Below are 19,122 nucleotides of genomic sequence, written 5' to 3' on the forward strand. Positions count from 1 at the left end.
CATTAATTACTTCACGTATTTCATATGTTTTGTGGTGAGATAACTTAAATTCTACTCTCTTAGTAATTTTAAAATTTATAATATATGAACTACAGCCACCATGATATGTAGCAGATCTTTTAAACTTTTTTCTCCTATCTACATCTTCTATGACCATCACCTCTCAACCATTTTGACATTTCTGGAAATCACCAATTAACTATTTCTGAATGTGAGTTTTAAGATTCCACATAGAAAGACTGGAGAGATGGCTCAGCAGTTAAGAACACTGGCTGTTCTTGCAGCAGAACAGGGTTCGAATCCCAGCACCCACATGGCAGCTAACAACTGTCCGTAACTCCCGTTCCAGGGAATCTGACAGCCTCTTCTGTCCTCCACAGGCATTGCACGACATGGATGCAGTTACCTACATGCAGGCACAACACTCATACACATAAAATAAAAATAATAAATATTTTTGTAAAAAAAGATACCACATATAATAATATGCAATCTTTGCCTTGTATACCTACCTTAAGTCACTAAATATAGTATCCCTGAAGTGCCTCCATGTTTGAAAAATATTAAAATAAAATTACTACATGAATATTAGTTTTCTATAGTGTGTATATGCCACATTTAACCCTGAATATCAGTATTCCATTGAGGGGTGTATATTACATTCTCTTTATCCATTCACTGCTGATGAACACTTAGGTTGCTTCCACACCTTGCCCACTGTGAACAACAGTGAAATGAAACTGCGATTGTAGATATCTCTTCCACGCACTACTCACAAGGCCTTTGGACTTATATCAAGTAGTGGTATTGCTAATTCATGTGATAATTCTATTTTAATTGTCTGAGTGACCTCCAAAATGTCTTCACAATTACTAATCTGTATTCCTACCAACAATGTACAGAAGATTCTTTATCTCTACAATCTCAGCAACATATTTTCTTTGCATTTTTAATAACAGCCATTTCTACAGGTATGAGGTACTAGCTGACTGTAATCTAACTGGTGTTTTCAAAATTATTATTGCTGCTGCTCACTTATCTCCTGGCTATTTTTCTGTCTTCTTTGGAGAAATATCTGTCCAGGTCCTTTGTCTTCCCCACATCTATGCTGGGTCATGCTGTGTTGAACTTCTGCAGATATTAATTCTTATTTGATATATGATTTCAAAATACATTCTCTTGTTCCTTAGGTTATCTCTTTAGTATTTGGTTGTTCCTGTTACTTTTTCTTTTGGAAAACAAAACACAGGCAAACATTTCTTTATACCCACAAATTACTGAATTTAAGAAGAAAATAATGTAATATAAATTTTATACTTAATAAGAAAAAATACTTTTGCTGTTTAGGTGTTGTTTTCACAGTATTTTAGAAAAAAACAAAACACATAGCCTACAATAAGTATTTTCCTCATTTTGATTCATCAATTATTACTTTGTTACAGTATGCTGATTTCTGTTTGGGGAATACCTCTTATTTCAAATGTATTCTGGGTGCGATGGCAACTGTGTGCAATGGTAAAGATGGGGAATTTAGGTAGATACAAACAGGGAACAGAGAAAAAGAAGGAATTCAAGAGATAAGAAAGAAAACTCTGTAAATTTAACGGAAAATACAAATTGCTAAAAGTATAATTTCTGGGAGAGGGGGGGCTGGTGTACTTTGAGGATGTGATGACAGGTTAGTGAGGCTCCAGTGGACGCTCCTACACCAAAGGACATTTGGAAACACAAATGGGACTTGATAGGCCTTAATATTTTTGACAGGCTTTAATATGGAATCTGGCAGAGGACAATAAGAGAGGGGAAAAGATACACACGAGGTCGAAATGTGAACAAAATACATTGTAAGCAATTTGCAAAAATGCATTAAAATCATTTTAAAAAGAAATTAAAAGAAATGCCTTACTAATTGAAAAAGTGGTAAACAAGCTCCAATTTAAATAATCATTGGTTATTGGTAACCTTTCTTGTGTGTCAGCCATTGAAATCAATAGTTTTACAAATAATATCTCTAATACTAATGAAACTCTGTGAGATAGATATCATACTTCATTTTCCATCACAGGAGAGTAGCTTAGGGAACTAAAATAACTTACTCTAAACATGGAGAGTACTTGCACCAAAACTAAAACTCAGTTTAAACTCCAAGTATAATGTTCTTTCTAGACAGGAAATATAAAACATGCACACTAAATAAAAGTTCCCACATAGCTGTCAACAAGTCACTCTCAAATCATATCAATCTGTTCATCAAAGAAACTGCTTAAAGCTCTAGAGCTAAGACAGTAACATAATTCTGAAACTATAATGAACATATTTCTATAACATTAAAAATGAAATATCTTAAAGTAGTATACTCAAACATAGAAGAGTAATATTTTTCATGAGAGACACTATGCATTATATAAAAGACAAAACTTCATAAGAGTTCTGTTTTCAATGCTTTTGCATGAATAAGTTTTTGTTAGCAAAAACCTAATGCAGAAGATAATACATTAACAAAAGAGAACAATCTGCACCAAACCAAGTTAGCCATTTCAGAAATACTTAAACTACAGAGGTGTGATTATGTACCTTTAGGAAAACTATTTAGATTTTAAGTGTTCATTTGCCATATTATTTTAGATTTAATTTAATGAAATTAGCAAGCAAGAATGAGATTTAGCACAAAATGAGAGACAACTTTAAAACACATAATGTAAGTAGTATTAGATATTAACTACCAACACAAGACTTGTTTTTTGCTATATGAATATCTTTTTGTCCAATTAAAATTCACTAAATTCCTCCATTTAAAACGCTGACACTACTATTAAAGTGTCCGTACATCTGTCTGTTTCTATGCTCACATAACCTGCCCCTTCTGCAATTACTTCACTCTCAGTGCCTCAGCCATGGATATCTGCAAAAACTACTTGAGCAGTTTACATTTGCCTACACCACACTACTTCAAATGTGTATAGAAGATTAAAAGTTTTATCAGATAATGGCCTTTTTAAAATACCTAACTTTTTCTCCTAGCTTAAAGAAAAGAAAAAGGAAACATCTAGATCCATTGGTAAGTCTTTCTCATCCTGACAGTCATATTACACCAGTTATATAAAACAAGTATGAACACATTGTTAAGTCAAAGATTATAATTTTAAAATGTCTATGGGTATATGTAACAATGCATTACCATAAATATGCACAAATATATCTCAATACAATATTCATATGGAGTCTAGTAACTCATATTTGAATGTATATATTACATGGAGTTACAGATAATATAGATATATACACATTTATAATTGAACAGTTATTCCTGAAAGCTAAAGGAAAAAAATACTTAAATTGTTTTCATAACACAAATTCTAACTGAAATAAAAATGTCCTTTAAAAACTATAATTAATGGCTGTTATGTCAAAATGTGAACTGAAGGGTCAAACCTTATAATTCAGAGTTTGAGAGGTCATAGCTCAAATTATAACTTTAAAAAACTGATTAGGAGTAATTTGACAAATCCATCTACTAAACACTGCATACAAAATATTTTTGAGAGTAAAAAGAATGCATGTCCAAGTGGACAGCTGATGGAGGAAATGGCCTTTTTACTGATCAAGGCTGAGGTTCAGCGAAATGACTTGGGATGCCTTTGAATTGAGCATTCAGGCTGGAAGGTGAGACAGTATGCACAGCCAGTAGAAAGCATAATGAATGATCTGACCAGAACAAAATATCATCTATGTATATGACCAATGAGAGGAAAACATTTCCATCACCTGCTCTACCTTAGTCACTACTGTAACTAAATTCAAAGTAAATTATACCTATTAACAAACATTTTTTAAAAGAAATAAATTTGCAATTTAAAAATAGTAGAAATTCCTTTGAGAATTGTGAGATTTTAAAATACCTATGGAGGAGAGGCCAGTGCATCTCTGTGAGTTCAAGGCCAGGCTGGTCTAAGAGAGACCCTGTCTCAAAACGACCAAAAAAAAAAAAAAAATAGTTGCCTGTATTGAATTTGAGTTCTTTATAAATTCAAAGCTAAGCTGGTGTCTTAGTTCATGCCTGCAGCCCCAGCACTAGAGGCTGAGGCAGGAGGATCATGAAGGTAGTTTTGAAGAACTGGCTTTTTTATAATTCACCCTGGAACAAAATACTGCTTCATCTATGTTTATCCCAAAGACATTTTTATATTTAGACAAACAAAAAAAAAGTTGGATTTCTCTAATTTTGATCTAGAAAAGATCCACTCTTTAGGAAGAAAACTACTGGCGACAACACCTCCACTACAGATTAAATTCCTTAAACCACTGCAGAATCCCAATATCAGCAAAATGAACGTTTAAATTAGATTGTATTTGTAATGTTTCCGTTTTAGTGTATTTCCCTTTTATACTACACATCATTAGGAATAAGGACTACATAGTTCTTTTGTTCAAAATCTGTATTTAATGTCTCTAAAGCTCTTGACACAGCTGAAAACAAATGTTTGCAAGAGTGGAAAAAGGAGATGAAAGAAGGAAGGAAGGAGGGAGGTAATTGTAAAACTAACACTCCTCTTCAAAATACACATTTGATTTAACCAATTTACCTATTTAGCAATTCATTGATACCGTGCCTATTCTAGAAACTAAAAAGATTTAGAAGTTTTCAAAAGTAGTTATAAGATAAGATAAAATTAATTTTAAAAATTTAAAAGAGTGATACTAGAATAGGAAACAGAATATTTACAATATGCACACACATAAAGATAGGTAAAACAGACAGCAGAAAGAATTTGTTGTTTATTATCTCAAATTTAATCAATCTTATAAAACTCATCACAGAACACGAAATAAGTATTCACTAGTTCCTCATCTAGTTGTGCACTGGGTCAAGTACTATATAACCAGATGTTATATCATGAGTCACACAATCTACTGGAAAAGATAAATACTCTCTTAAAATAAAGTACAAAAACATTTATAACAGTATAAATCCAGATATCATGCTGGTCATTGTGACCCAGCATTTGGTAGATGGAAGCAAGAAGATCAACAAGGCCAAGAAGATCAACAAGGCCAGTCTGGGGTATACTAGCCCTACTCTCAGACAACCAAAAAGGAAAGAAAATCAAAAGAAAAGAAATACAGATTTCTATAAGAGAAAAACAATCAGTAGTTTCCAAATCTGCAGAAATGCATCCATGTATAGCTTTACTATACATGCCACTATGCCCCAGGGCAAGACACTTCTCTGAGGTATGTGAATATGCTCGGTTTTTATTGTGCAGGCAGTGTGTGGCTCTCCACATTACTATTTCAAGTCAATCTGCAGATGTACACCACAATACCCTAAGAAAACACATTTGAAAAACATTCTTCTTATAAGCAAAAGAATAGCTCTAGTTCCACTTGGCCTGGTCAATGTTTCCGTCATTCCGTTGGACCAGCCCACGCAGGCTCTGGGCTCACCATCTGGACTTTTATTCACTTAACGGCAGTATTATTTCTGTATTAATACTGACAAGTGTATTAGTAACACTTCTTTGATCACTAGTAAATACAGACCTACCACACAACTAACATCTTCTCTCATTCCGAAAGTCACTAATTAGTTGTGGGTAGAAGTTGGAGAGTATTACAAAGACATATTGAACATTACTACAGTAACTAATCTAAATACCCCCCAAAGCATGTTAATTTATTTCCCACTTCATTAGAGGAATGAAAAACACCTTGTCATCATTAAATGAATCCAAAAAAAAGAAATGAACATTTGAAGAAATGGCATATAAGGTGGAAGAAAGAATGGAGAATTTTGGCAAGAAACAAAAATTATCTACGTATCACATTCTTGATTTTTTTTTATTTTCCTACTTAATAGTTTCAAGGGTGGGTATGACTATAAGGCTGAGAGATGACTATAAACCCTGCACTCAAAAAGTAGAGGTAAGATGATTACCATAAATTCAAGGTTAGCCTTTAATTTAGCAAGACTCTCTTGTCTCTACCCAGAAACGAAATATTAAAAGTATATTTAATAGATATTTTTCATTCAGTTAATAAAAACTGGCTTCCAGCAGAGCATGGTAGTACATGCATCCCAGCACTCAGGAGGCAGAGGCAAGCAGATCTCTGGAGGATCAAGGCCAGCCTGCTCTAAAGTGAGTTCCAGGGCAGCCGGGGCTACAGGGAGATCCTGTCTAAATTAAATAATCAATCAATCAATCGATCAATCAATCAATCAATCAATTAGTCAATAAATAAATAAATAAATAAATAAATAAATAAATAAATATTGGCTTCCAAAGGAAACAAATAAGGTAAACTATACTGAGTTTTAAAAACTGATCCACTGGGCATGCACGCACACACGCACACACACACACACACACACACACACACACACACACACCTCCTATACACATTTAATCCCTGCACTTAAGAGGCAGAGGCAGGCTACTCTCTGTAAGTACAGGCTAGCTTGGTCTACACAGTGAGTGCCAGTTCAGACAGGACTTCATAGTAAGATCATGTCTCAAAAACAACAACAAAACTGATCACTCTAGTAGTACTTATGATATATATTATGGAACTTAAGCCATATTAATCTTTTCATGTAAAAAGATCTGAATAACTGGATCTTAACAGAATAAAACAGACTTAAAATAGAAAATTCCACTCCAAAAGGTGCTAAAAAGTCACTTATAAAAAGATCTAGTCTCGGAGCTGGAGAGATGGCTCAGTGGTTAAGAACACTGACTGTTCTTGCAGAAGACTGGGTTCGAATCCCAGCACCCACATGGCAACTAACAACTGTAACTCCAGTTCCAGGGGATCCAACAGCCTCTTTTGTCTTCTGCGGGCATTGCACGACACAGGTGGATGCACTTATCTACATGCAGGCAATACACACATACACATAAAATAAAAATAAAGTATTTTAAAAATAGGATCTAGTCTCATATAGATATCAAACCTGGGGACTGATGTATTTTAGGTTTATTATTATAACATATATTTATTTACAGAGTATTTTTGTGTTGAATGAGAGAAAGTCTGTTTAATTTTCTGTAAGATTTAGAAAGTTCACAAAATCACCTAATTGTTTCATGTGTTAATTCAAGCAACGAGTTTAAAACATCATAACTCAGCTCTCTGAAACTAAAGATCTGTCCATTGAGTAGGTCATTCTCATTTCTAAGACCCAACAATTCTAAGCCTAAACATTTCTAAACTCAAACAATGCAACACTAAGCAAAAGCCTTTCAGTGGTTTTTTATGGATTTAAGTTTTTCTCACTTGTTCATAGATATTTCAGGCAAAAGACAACAGTTTCTTATACTACATGCTCCAAATATAACTAGAAGCTCAACTAAAAATAAGATTGTGAAGTAATTATTAATTCCTTCTCAAATCTTATAACTAATGAAAAACAGATAATTGGTTCATATGGAGAAATAAACTGATGAAAAGCTAAAGAGAAAAAATGGGAAAGCATACATTGTTTAATATGTAACTTAAGATCTTTCAAAGAACTGAGGCAAAGTTAGTTACTGTTGTATGAAAGAAGAGTGATTTTTGCATAGAAATAAATGCAAGAAACATAATAGAAGGCCTGTGTTACAACGGAATAAAAAACTCCTCTGGGGAGTAAGATGAACAGAGACAGTTACAAAATTAACTAGCAAACAGAGCTATTATTCATGGCAGGTATGTAAGCAGTGAGGGGAGCAATGTTGGTGGCCTCTACCCATCAAACAGCTTTGCCAGTACAGACTGGATGCCTGGAACTGAGCAAGACACAAAAATAAAACCTAGAGCCAACCAGGGGAAGATTCAACACAATCCATTTCCAACTTCAAATATTACCAGAAACCTACACTGAAGAATATTTTCCCTTGGGATTGGCATGCACTATGCTTGCAGAATGTTGACCAACACTTAACATCTATTCATCTTACTATGCAGAGCAATATGCTAAAACATGGGTCTAAAATCACCCACTATATTACAGATAGAAGTGATTCTAACATTAGTTGGCAAACATTGCTGTTGATAGAGACCACCATGTCACTCCACGAACAGATGGCCAGAGTGAGTCCATTTTACCGACAGTGTATTATGTGGATCTTTGTATCACAGTCAAACAAAGCAAAAGCACAAAACAAGAGAGGTCACAGTGCCCTCCCTCATTTTAATTAGAAGCTTTATTTGTGAATGTGAAAATAAAAAGCCAGCATAAGCTACAATCGTACATAATATCATTTCTATGTAACAATAAAATAAGTATTCATAATAAAAATCCTAACATTTATTAACATCGAAAAATACATGGCAAAAGAGCAAGTTTTGTCATTTGTAGGTAAGTGAAAGCAACTGAAGATAATCACATTAAGCACATTAAGACACCCAAGACTGTCTCAGAAATACAACCAATCTATGTGTTCTTTCATATGTGGTTCATGGATTTTAGGAGAGATACATAAAATCATGCATGTATACATGACAAGAAAGCAAAGTGAAGTTGTCTAGGAGACAGAGGTGACTAAAAGGTGGGGAAAGAAAAAGGAGGATGAATGGTATGGGGGGGCAATATATTGAAAATAATATACACTTCAATGAAATTTAAAAATGAAAATACATGGTACATTTTATTTTTAAGCCCATGACTACCGCCAAAAAAGATAATCAAATTTATCATTCTAGTTTTGTAAAGAAATAAGTAGTTTATAAAGAAAAAGCAAATTATAAACCATTTATTTTTATTCAGCTTTTTTTAAAAAATGAAACCAGGAAAAATATGGGTTTTTTTCCTTTTGGGGTTTTTTTTTTTTTTTTGAGACAGGGTCTCTCTGTTGCCCCAGCTGTCCTGGAACTTAGTATGTAGACCAGGCTGTCCTTGAATTCACAAAGATCCACCTGCCTCTGCCTCCTAAGTGCTGGGATTAAAGTTGTACGCCACCACGCCTGGTGAAAAATATGTATTTTAAAGGGCCCGAGGAAATGAGGACCCAAGCTAGATCCCAGCACTGACATAAAAGCTGAGCATGCATCTGAATCCCAGACCGAGGCGGGCAGAGACATGGATCTCTAGAGCTCGCTGGCCATTCAGTCTAGTTGAGTGGATGAACTCCAGGTTCAGCAAGAGATCCTGTCTCAGGAAAGTAAGATGAAGAAACAATTGGGTAAGATTCCTGATATGAACTCAGGCTTCTACACTCACCTAAATGCAGGTGCACATGGATCTACACACAACACACATGTACACACACACACACAAACACATCCACAATAAAAGCAAATGTGTTCATTAGGAGAGTTAAACGTTCTCAGGGTTGACAGTAGGGAATCTCTCTTTAAAAAGCTTTGATTTCTGTGTATATATATTATTATTACTTATTTTAAACACATTAGGCAAAATAACCAAACATATTAGTAGTGCACCAAATATTCAATATTCAATCATGAGTGGTAATTTTATACCATGAGACTCCTTGAAACATACACACACACACACACACACACACACACACACACACACACAAAAAAACTAACTGGATTCTTAGTATACTACCTTCACTTGCTAACTACTCCGCAATATATTTTATTTTGATTTTGTGAAACGAAAATAAATATGTAAGACAAAAGAGAGAAATTAGGACTACATTTCTATTTATAATAACTAATAGTAAAAATGGCAGCTAAAATTATATTATTAAAATACATCTATGCACGTGGTTGTGAAAACTTAGGTGCTAAAATAATTCTGGTAAGCTACCTTCAGGAAAGGCAATGAAATCTGAGGTTTAAGAGTACATCTTTAGTACCTCTGTACCTTAAAATATTGCCGAGTATTAATTTTTCATCAAGTTGTCATTTTCTCTGACATTTGGTTTTATTAATCAAGGCATTTATCATTAATTTGTAGAAAATATCATAATTAAGCCAAATAAAATAAAATCCTTAAAAGGTTAAAATTAGAAGGCAGGTGAATTAGAACTTTGACATTACTCTGTTGACATACAGGAGCTTTTTGGAAGTACGAGAATCAAGTTTTTTCAGAGTTCAGTGCCTCAATCTCAGGGCTGGCTGATTTTAAAAATGTTATAAAGATTTGATTTAAAGCTGTCTGACAGTTTTGACATTCAGGTGAAAGTACTGCTGCTGCATTTGGAACAATTTGCATATCCCACCGCTAAACGAAATGTTTGAGGTGTACACTGGTGTAAAGAAATTAAAAACAAGCTATCACACATGCTTAAGTGTATGTATTCACAAAACTGATGGTTGGATCACACCACCCCATCCCCCTCCAATGTAATCTATGATTTATTCTTCTATAATAAATTACTCTAGCATGTTATACCCCCTGGAAGAGCTAAACATGCACATAAAGAAACAAAGTAATCACAGACCCTGCTTGCCTAAGAAATCTCTTTCAAGCCCTATGCAGCAACACAAGTCTATTGTAAACGTCTCGCCAAAGTTCTGGACTTCTATCAGAAGCTACTAAATATCATCTGTATAGTTTTGTTGTCTTCAATGAAAATATTTTTATTCCTCCTGTAGTAAGGGGTAAGGCTATTTCTGGGTAGGAATATATTCTTAGGTTTTGCCTTTGAGTCAATATGTGTACTTAAAGAAAGAGCAAGGTTTAAAACCAGAAGAATTTGAGACTAATAAAAAGGGAAGCATAACACATTCCTCTACAGAAGAAGAGGTATATCAACATGCAATTAGGACGAAATATTTTTGAGATAACTTAAGGTTTCTTCTGTTTTACTTTTAATTTCAAATTATTTTCAGGCAGAGATTAGTATGTTAAAAGACAAGAAAGAGAGAGTTTAAGTAGTAAATCCAAAGCCTTAAAAAAATCATAAAATATGTTCAAGACAGGAAAAGCTATTAGAAAACATTCGACATTACCTTTGGCCTTCAGAGTCTCAAAGGCAATTCAAACACTCCTTCACTTTATCTGTAGAAACGAAACACTTAAAATTAGAACCCTTACAAGAAAAAGATTTGCATTTCCATAATGTCTTCATGATTAGCTTTGAGAAGTAGGCAACCGACTTCATGTACTCTGACTAGTATCTCTAGTTTTTAAAGGAAACATTAAACTTAATAGAGTCATTACTCATACTGATAATATGTAGTACTGATTTTCAGTAATATATCACAAATATTCAATAGAAATCATATGTGAACATTTTTAGAGGGATGGAAAACAGACTATTAGTAGAAGCTTTCTTAAAATATATTAATAATGGTTTCTAGATTTTAGGTTTCATGGTTCTTAAAAGAGATGACTCATTTATTTGCTTATTACTATTACTAGCATTTATGTTTATGTATGTGTATGTGTCCCTATGTTTCTTCATATGTGTGCATGTATGTACAAATGTATACACAAGTATGTGAAGACAGAGGACAAACTCGAGTGTCAACCTCAGGACTGCCATTCACCTCCTCTGAGACAGGGTCTTTTATTAGCCTGAACTTAGCAATTAGATATGCTGGCTGGCCAGCAAGGTTCCAGTGACCTCCCTGTCTATACCTTCCCTGCACTGGGAATACAAACATATGCCACGTTTGACTTTTTATGTGGGTAGCAGGGATTAAACTCAGCTCCTTGCACTTGCACAGCAAGCACTTTGCCAAAAGAGCCATCCTCCCAGCCCTGGATATTATTATTTACCAGAGACTCTATGAATATCTTCAATATAAAAAAAATTGATAAGCGCTTTTAAACTAGGAAGTATATAAAGATACGGCGCAGACTCTCTCATAACAATAGGTAAGGGGGCTTCAGAGATGGCTCAGCAGTTAAGAACACATGCTGTTCTTCCAGAGGACCTGGGTTTGGTTTCCAGCGCCCATACAGTGGCTAACAATGGTCCATAGTTCCAGTTCCAGAGGCTCCAACTCCATCTTCTGGCCACCACAGGAATTGAATAACACAGGTACACTTACATACATGCAGGCAATATACTCATACACATTAAATAAAAATAAATTTTTTTAAAACAGTAGCTAAGTTTGGTGATATCTGTATAAGCTAAGTAATTTAAAGAAAATAAAAACTGTGTAAAGAAATAAAGGAATAATGGGTAGCATGTTCAGTAGAGCTTATAATAAACACCTACACCAATGACATGACAAAAGTACTTTATATATTTGCTGTTTTCATAGAAAGGCTGATAGTAAGGCCCTACTGAGAACTAGGGGCAGGAATAGATGCACACAGTTATATGAGACATACTTACATTTTAATTATTTATTTATATGTGTGGGTGGAAGCAGTGTTTGTGTGTGTGTGTGCGTGTGTGTGTGTGTGTCTGTGTGTTTGTGTCTGTGTGTAGTATATGTATGTGTGGTGTACACATACATGTATACATGTGCAGAAGCCAAAGGAGAGCTGGGTGTTCTGCCCCATCACTCTCTGCCATATTCTGGTGAGCTTCCTGTCTCCAAATCCACAGTGCTAGGGTTTCAGTCATACATAACCACATTCCACATTCAGCTTCTTATGGGAGTTCTAGAGATGAGAACTCAGGTATTTAAGATTGTAAACCATAAGCTGTCACCTGCAGAACCAATTCCCCAGCCCTTGGTTGAGTCCCTTTTCAAGTCCTTTCTAACCATATAAACATTTTGATAACATAGAATCTAATCCGAGACTGGGAGCTACAGAAGAAAAGATGTTGAGGGACCTTCAAAGATAATCTGTGAGTTTTAAATATTTAACTACAAACAAATCTCCCATGAAAAACTGAGCTAGTTATTACATGTCCTTGGAAAGTGTTCTTTCTAAACTTGACGTGAAATCTCTATGTTGACCTTGTTGTCATATTTACTAAGAATCTCCACAGAGATTCAGTCATTCGATGTCTCAAAAGCAGTTTTACTAATGGAAATGCAGTACATAAATATGAGTTAGTCTTATAAGCCCAGTATATGTACAGCAAAACGCACCTTTAAAGAAAGTCAGAGGGTCTTAGTTAGCTGGATCTCTAGTGTGGATATACAATTGTCTTGCAAAGGAAACAGAGAAACAACAATGAGCCAACCAGTAAACCACAGCATGCCCGAGTGGACGCTGTGCTGATAACCAAATGGGGTCCAGAAAAGGAAATGGCAGTGACACTTTATATTCAGGGAACATGAACAACTCTACAAGCACCCTATAACTGTAACCTTTAGGAGAGGCACTGAAGAGCAGATCAAAATCATTAAAAATAAATGAATAGAAGGCGAATGGGGAGAGAAGAAAAAATGTTCAGATTGCAAAGTGGTACAGAAAGATTCCTTTGCAAAAATTAATTTAGCCATTACATGATACATTATAAGAGTAAATTTTATTTATTATCTCTTTCTCTCACTATAATGGGAGTGTGATGAGAAGGCACTTTGTCTTTTTCACTCTGTCCCAACTTCCATGAACAGTGCCTGCCATACACCAGAAGAGCTATGCATATTTACTGAACGAAAGAAAGAACAAACTGACCACCCTATGACCCAGGCTCTATATAACACAAGTAAAGAAATTTGGGCTTAAAGAAGTTACATGGTACATAGTAATTTAAACTTGTGCTTTCTGCAACTCCAAATTCCTGCAATTGATAGTTTTACCAGAATGTTTTTCAAATAAGGCAAACAAGCAGCAACTATGTAAATAATTAGATGTATGCCATGTAAGTAGCACAAACACGACAATGCTGAGCATTACATGAGGTGGTCTGTTGAGAGGTTTAAAAAAAAAAGAAGTTACTTCCAAGAGGTGATGATATAAAGAAACCTGGAAAGTTAAGAGAGACAGTTAAAACTCTTCTAGGAGACAAATTGCACTGCAGCCAGACTCAATGAGATGACACACATTACCTTCCTTAACAAAATGGCTAGCACTGAAGAAATGGTGCCCTCACCAACTATTATTTTTATATTGGTATTTTATCAATATTGGATTTCTTCAGCAGATAAGCCTGTCAAAAGTACTCATTTTTATCTTCCTCAAAGTACTTTAAATAGTGCCTAACAAAATCTCAATAAACAGTTATAGAACTGTAACAAAGACAACTATTATCACTTCATTTATTAGAAAACATAAACAGACTATGAGAATAGAAAAAAGTCACCAGATTTCATATGCCTGATTCAGTCTAACAAGTATCACATAATAATTAATCTTCCCCAGTTTTTTTTTAAAGTAAAAAGAAAAAATATGGCTAAGGACAGTAAGTCACGATTCCAAATTAGTAAGACCTAATCAGAAAAGATAAAATGATGTCACTATTAAGCCAGGAGCCTGGTCATTTACATACTGCATCTGCCTTTGTCTGATTAACTTATTTTTTCTTCCAGCACAAGAACTGCTATACCAAGTATCTGATTCATTTAAGTATTCATAGCCAAGCACAGGGATTGCTATATAGCAAATATTTTTTTTTAATCTTTGTTGACCTAAGTTAAAATTAGCATTAAAAGTTCTGGAGATTTTTGTTTGTTTGCAGTACTGGGATTTAACCTAGGGCCTACATACGCTCTGCAACTGAGCCTCATCCCTCTTTTATTTTGAGATAAAGTACCACTAAATGGCTGAGGCCAGCCTTGAACTCAGGATACTCTTGCCTCACTCTCTAAGTATCTGGGATTATAGGTCTATTACCAAGCCTAGCAATAGTTCTGAGACTTTAAAGTTTGCTAAAAACAAAAAGCCAAAATATGGATAAATTTAAAATACTCATTTCAAAAGAATAACTGCCTCAGTCTTGTGGTAAAAGAGTAGTGAATAAGCAGGTTTTTACAAAGACCGAGGTGACAGCCTGAGAAGGCACACCTCAGCAGGGTGAGGCAGCGGCCAGAGGGTAGATACACACTGAAGGAATGGATGGTGGAGGCCTGAGAAGACACACATCAGCAGGGTGAGGCAGCGGCCAGAGGGATGGATGGTGGAGGCCTGAGAAGACACACATCAGCAGGGTGAGGCAGCCGCCAGAGGGTAGATACACACTGAAGGAATGGATGGTGGAGGCCTGAGAAGACACACATCAGCAGGGTGAGGCAGCGACCAGAGGGTAGATACACACACAGGAAAATTAATTTTGTCACCTACCTCTTACTGTGAACCAAAGTAGAATTAAAGTTCATAAATCCAAATGTAATAAAAAGTAAAATCAGTAAGCTACAAGAAAATGTATCTGCATCATTTTCTGAACTACATAGTGGGGAGGACTTAATTACACATAGAAAAGGTTGTACATAACATAAACATATAAATCAATTTGCTAGGTAAGACAAAAAACTTTAAAAACACACATTTATATATACATATACAGTTAACAAAATTAAGAGGCCAATAACAAATAGCTAAATGTTTTAATATGTATAATATTCATGGGGTTAATAGTTTTTATAAATAAAATATTCCATTTTTTAAAAACTATTTTTATTTTATGTGAATGAGTGCTTTGCCCTTTGTATAGGTTAAGTGCATGACTGGTAACAATGGAGGACAGAAAAGGGCACCAGATTCCATGGTATTGGAGTTATGGATGATTGTTAGCCACCATGTGGGTGCTGGAAACTGAATCTGGGTCTTCTGAAGAGCACCTAGTGCTCTTAACCACTGAGCCATCTCACCAGTCCCAAATATTCCAATTTTTTTAGATTGAAGAAAAACAAGGAAATACAAAGTACATTTATAAATAGTCCTCAATGTATTTTTTCAAAATATATAAAATTCACTAAAATAGAAATAATCTAAAATGTACATACATTATATTAATATGCAATAACAATTAAGAAGTGGAAAATTAAAACCTAAATTTTTCATAGTAATGAATAAGTTAAAACATAAATATGATACAACGTTAAGTATATGACTAGTGAAAATTGTTTCTAAAACATTCAATTGGGGGCAGGGGAGGCAGGGTCTCACTATGTAGCCCTGACTGACCTGAAACTCTTTATGGAGACTAGACTGGCATCAAAATCACAGAGATCTGCCTGACTCTTCTCTCAGAGTGCTAGAATTAAAGGTGTGCACCTGGATAAATCTTTAAGCACAGATTACAAGGAGCTACAGAAATGAATTAGTAAACTGCCAGTTGAACAAGCATGAAAACCTGAGTATAGATACTATACACCCAGAAAAATCCAGGCACATGTCTGTAACTCCAAAACTCGGGTGTTAGGGAAAAATATATCCCTGGAGTTCATCTGCCAGTCAACCTAGCCAAATAGCTGAGCTCCAGATTCACTGAGAGACACTATCTCAAAAAATAACATGGAGAGCAATCAATAAGCAATCAAGGAAAACACCCAACATCCCTCTGGCCTCCACACACAATTATGTACATACCCACATAAACATGTACATATAACACACACAAACGAAACAGGTTATAAAGTCACTTAACAATGCCAAATATTACCAGTTTTAATCACTGATTTTTTTGTAAACATATGAAGCACTAACATGAGCATAGTTTATCCTTCAGAAAAAAAATTAGACTAATGTTATACATGGCAGGAGAGAAAAGACATCCTAGAGAAAACCCTATCCCTTTCATATCTCTAGACAAATGAATGTTTTTACCATATGCCAAATATGGATCCTTATATTTACAAACAAGCATAATGTACACCACTTATCACAGAAGTTTCTTTTTGCAACCGATGGAGGCTACTGCAGAATTCCACAACTGGTCAGACACAAAAAATCACATCTGAGAGATGCCCAGTACTAGGTGACACATCTACAGTTGAACCTCTACATCTAGGGCTCATGGAACACAGCAGAACAGGGGTAGAGAGAAAACTAATGCATCCCTCAACTCTTACCAGTAAAGCTTCCTTATGTGATGCACACAGAACTGGCCACAAGTGGCCAAGTTTTAAAGAATAAGAGACCGCAAAGTGTGTATCCTTGGATAGGACTCCTATACTGAACCTCACCCAACCACGGCTCAGGGACCATTGCAGAAGAGGGGGTTTAAGAAAGATCGTAAGCTGGCTCATGAACACAGGGAAGCAGAGGCTTTCAGACCACTAGAAGCTTGCATATCTGAACTTGTGGCAATGGTGACATCGAACACAAGACTCATGCCAACTTAACTAAACAAGGATCCAGAGGTGAGAAGAGAAATGGGTGGTGGGCTGGACCTAATTTGAGCACTTTTGGAGATTGCTGCTCGGTGAGGGAGAGTATGCCTTACACACCATCTCTAGGATGGGCTGACTAGACTCCAGTGAGTGAATTTACACTGAAGGACATCTGGATACAAATGCTTGAGTGGATAAGACTTAACAGGTATGGAAGAATGCATGAGGTTGGGTGGAGGGAATGTGGGCATGGATACGGTAGGGGGTCTTAATTTGTTTAAGAGCTTTTGTATGAAATTATAAAAGCTCAATAAAATAGTTTTTTAATAAGAAAAAAAGGCTTATTGAGTTCTAGTTATCCAAAACAGTGGTTCCTTAGGTAGAGGCAACCATTTTGGATTTGACTATTTTTAGAGTTTGTAAATCACCAAAAGAATCTCTTGTTCTAAAGTAGACATCAAGAATTCTGAATAACAGTGGCCTTGCTGAATTCATTAGCAAGACCATCAGAAATCAAATCAAACCCACTGGGCTGAGGCTCTAGGACAATACCAAAAACCATTGGCTTGAGTCAGTTATACTTGCTATTAGGCACCAATAGAGGTAGAAAGTTCAGAAGGATTATGTATGCACTTAGCATGCTTTTAACCCTAAAATTCAATCAATTTATGTTTTTCTTTTACTTGTTCCTTTTAAAGCAGCCAAGCCCTCTGCTTTATTATGGAGCATCACTGTGTTTATTTTTATTCCCCGAGAGAATAATTCTCTAAATAAATTCTTAAAAACCAACATACCAACAAATAAATAAATTAAAACTCCATGACTATACTAAGTACACAGTCTAACCTGCTTAACTATTAACAGGTAAACATAATAAATTTCTGAATTATTTACTTAATCGCTTTCAACTAAAAACTTAAAAATTTTGAGTTCAGAACATGTACCCCTTCTAAGGATCCATAAAACGATTATTTTAAAATATTTTATTAAGTAGTTTAATAAAACCAATTTAAAGGTATCAAATATGAACTTAAACATTTGCACAAGAACATAAAAGCAGAATACACTTAAGATTTCAAAGACCAATAAATTACTTTTCTTCCTACTTTGCCTTTTCTCACATGTAATTCACTTCATAAAATAGTTGAGCAGAATGAGTGGAAGTATTCAGTGTTATGTTTTATTAACTGACTGATCTATAATGATACTGAAACAGTCATTTATAAAAGATTCTTATTCCTAAACATGCCATAAGAAACACAGAATTATGAAACTGGAAAGTATTTAAATAATTCTGAAATTGGAAGAAATAAAAGAAAAAATGAGTAGCAGGCAAAACCAACATACTTGATGATCACCAGAGGCACAGATGAACATCGAATGAAGGTCACTTAAATTTTTTGGTACATTGAAAGAGAAAGGTTTTGTTTTGATCCATTTTACAAAAAAAAAAAAATCTAAGATAGGCTAATTGATTTACATGCCTCCATAAGTAGGATACCAAAGTTCACTTCTTACAAAAAATATTGCCTTCAGAGTGTATCTTACTTAATCATTTGGGGGAGGGAAAAATCATAAAGGAAAAGTATTCAAAACCAAAGACATATGCATATGTTCACAAAATTTTGTTTGAGATTTCCAAGAGTCCAAAGAACCACGTGAAAACACCTTCCCTTCTGATTTTAGAAAATTTAAACACTTAAGACACAGAAACTGGGCTGACCTAACAGTGACCCTAAGGACCTAGGACATAGAGAGGATGTTTGAAGCTGGTTTTTGAAGAAACATTTAATAATGAGCAATTTCTTCAAGATTGGTCTCCTGTCTTCTAAAAGGAGTGCAAAAACACTTTTGCTTCATTTGGTCTTGGTTAAAGGTTAAATATGCCTCCTTTAGGACAATTGTGCTACCAGTTCTTTGAGCTTAAAAAAATTTTTAAAAAGCTAGGGTTGCTTTCAAATGACTACATATTTTAAGTGGCATATATATATATATATGTCTTTTTGAGACAGGGTCTCTCTGTAGCCCCAGCTGTCCTGGAAC

The 19,122-nt window shown here is 35.0% G+C and overlaps 1 protein-coding gene across 6 annotated transcripts in view; it reads right to left on the bottom strand.

Annotated features, from left to right (window-relative positions):
- The window catches only part of Zbtb20 (zinc finger and BTB domain containing 20), an 843,460-nt gene that overhangs the window by 667,728 nt on the left and 156,610 nt on the right, over positions 1–19,122 (bottom strand). For 5 of the 6 annotated variants that reach the window (XM_008842866.3, XM_029568249.1, XM_029568251.1 and 2 more), the window contains exon 2: positions 10,903–10,951. The gene's annotated coding sequence lies outside the window, so the exon portion shown is untranslated. Of the gene's footprint in view, positions 1–10,902; positions 10,952–12,951; positions 12,969–19,122 lie in introns of those variants that run through there. The other variant, XM_008842865.3, reaches the window with a different exon arrangement.

Source organism: Nannospalax galili, unplaced genomic scaffold, assembly GCF_000622305.1.
Source record: "Nannospalax galili isolate Female #2095 unplaced genomic scaffold, S.galili_v1.0 scaffold18, whole genome shotgun sequence".
Classification (NCBI taxonomy): Eukaryota; Metazoa; Chordata; class Mammalia; order Rodentia; family Spalacidae; genus Nannospalax; species Nannospalax galili.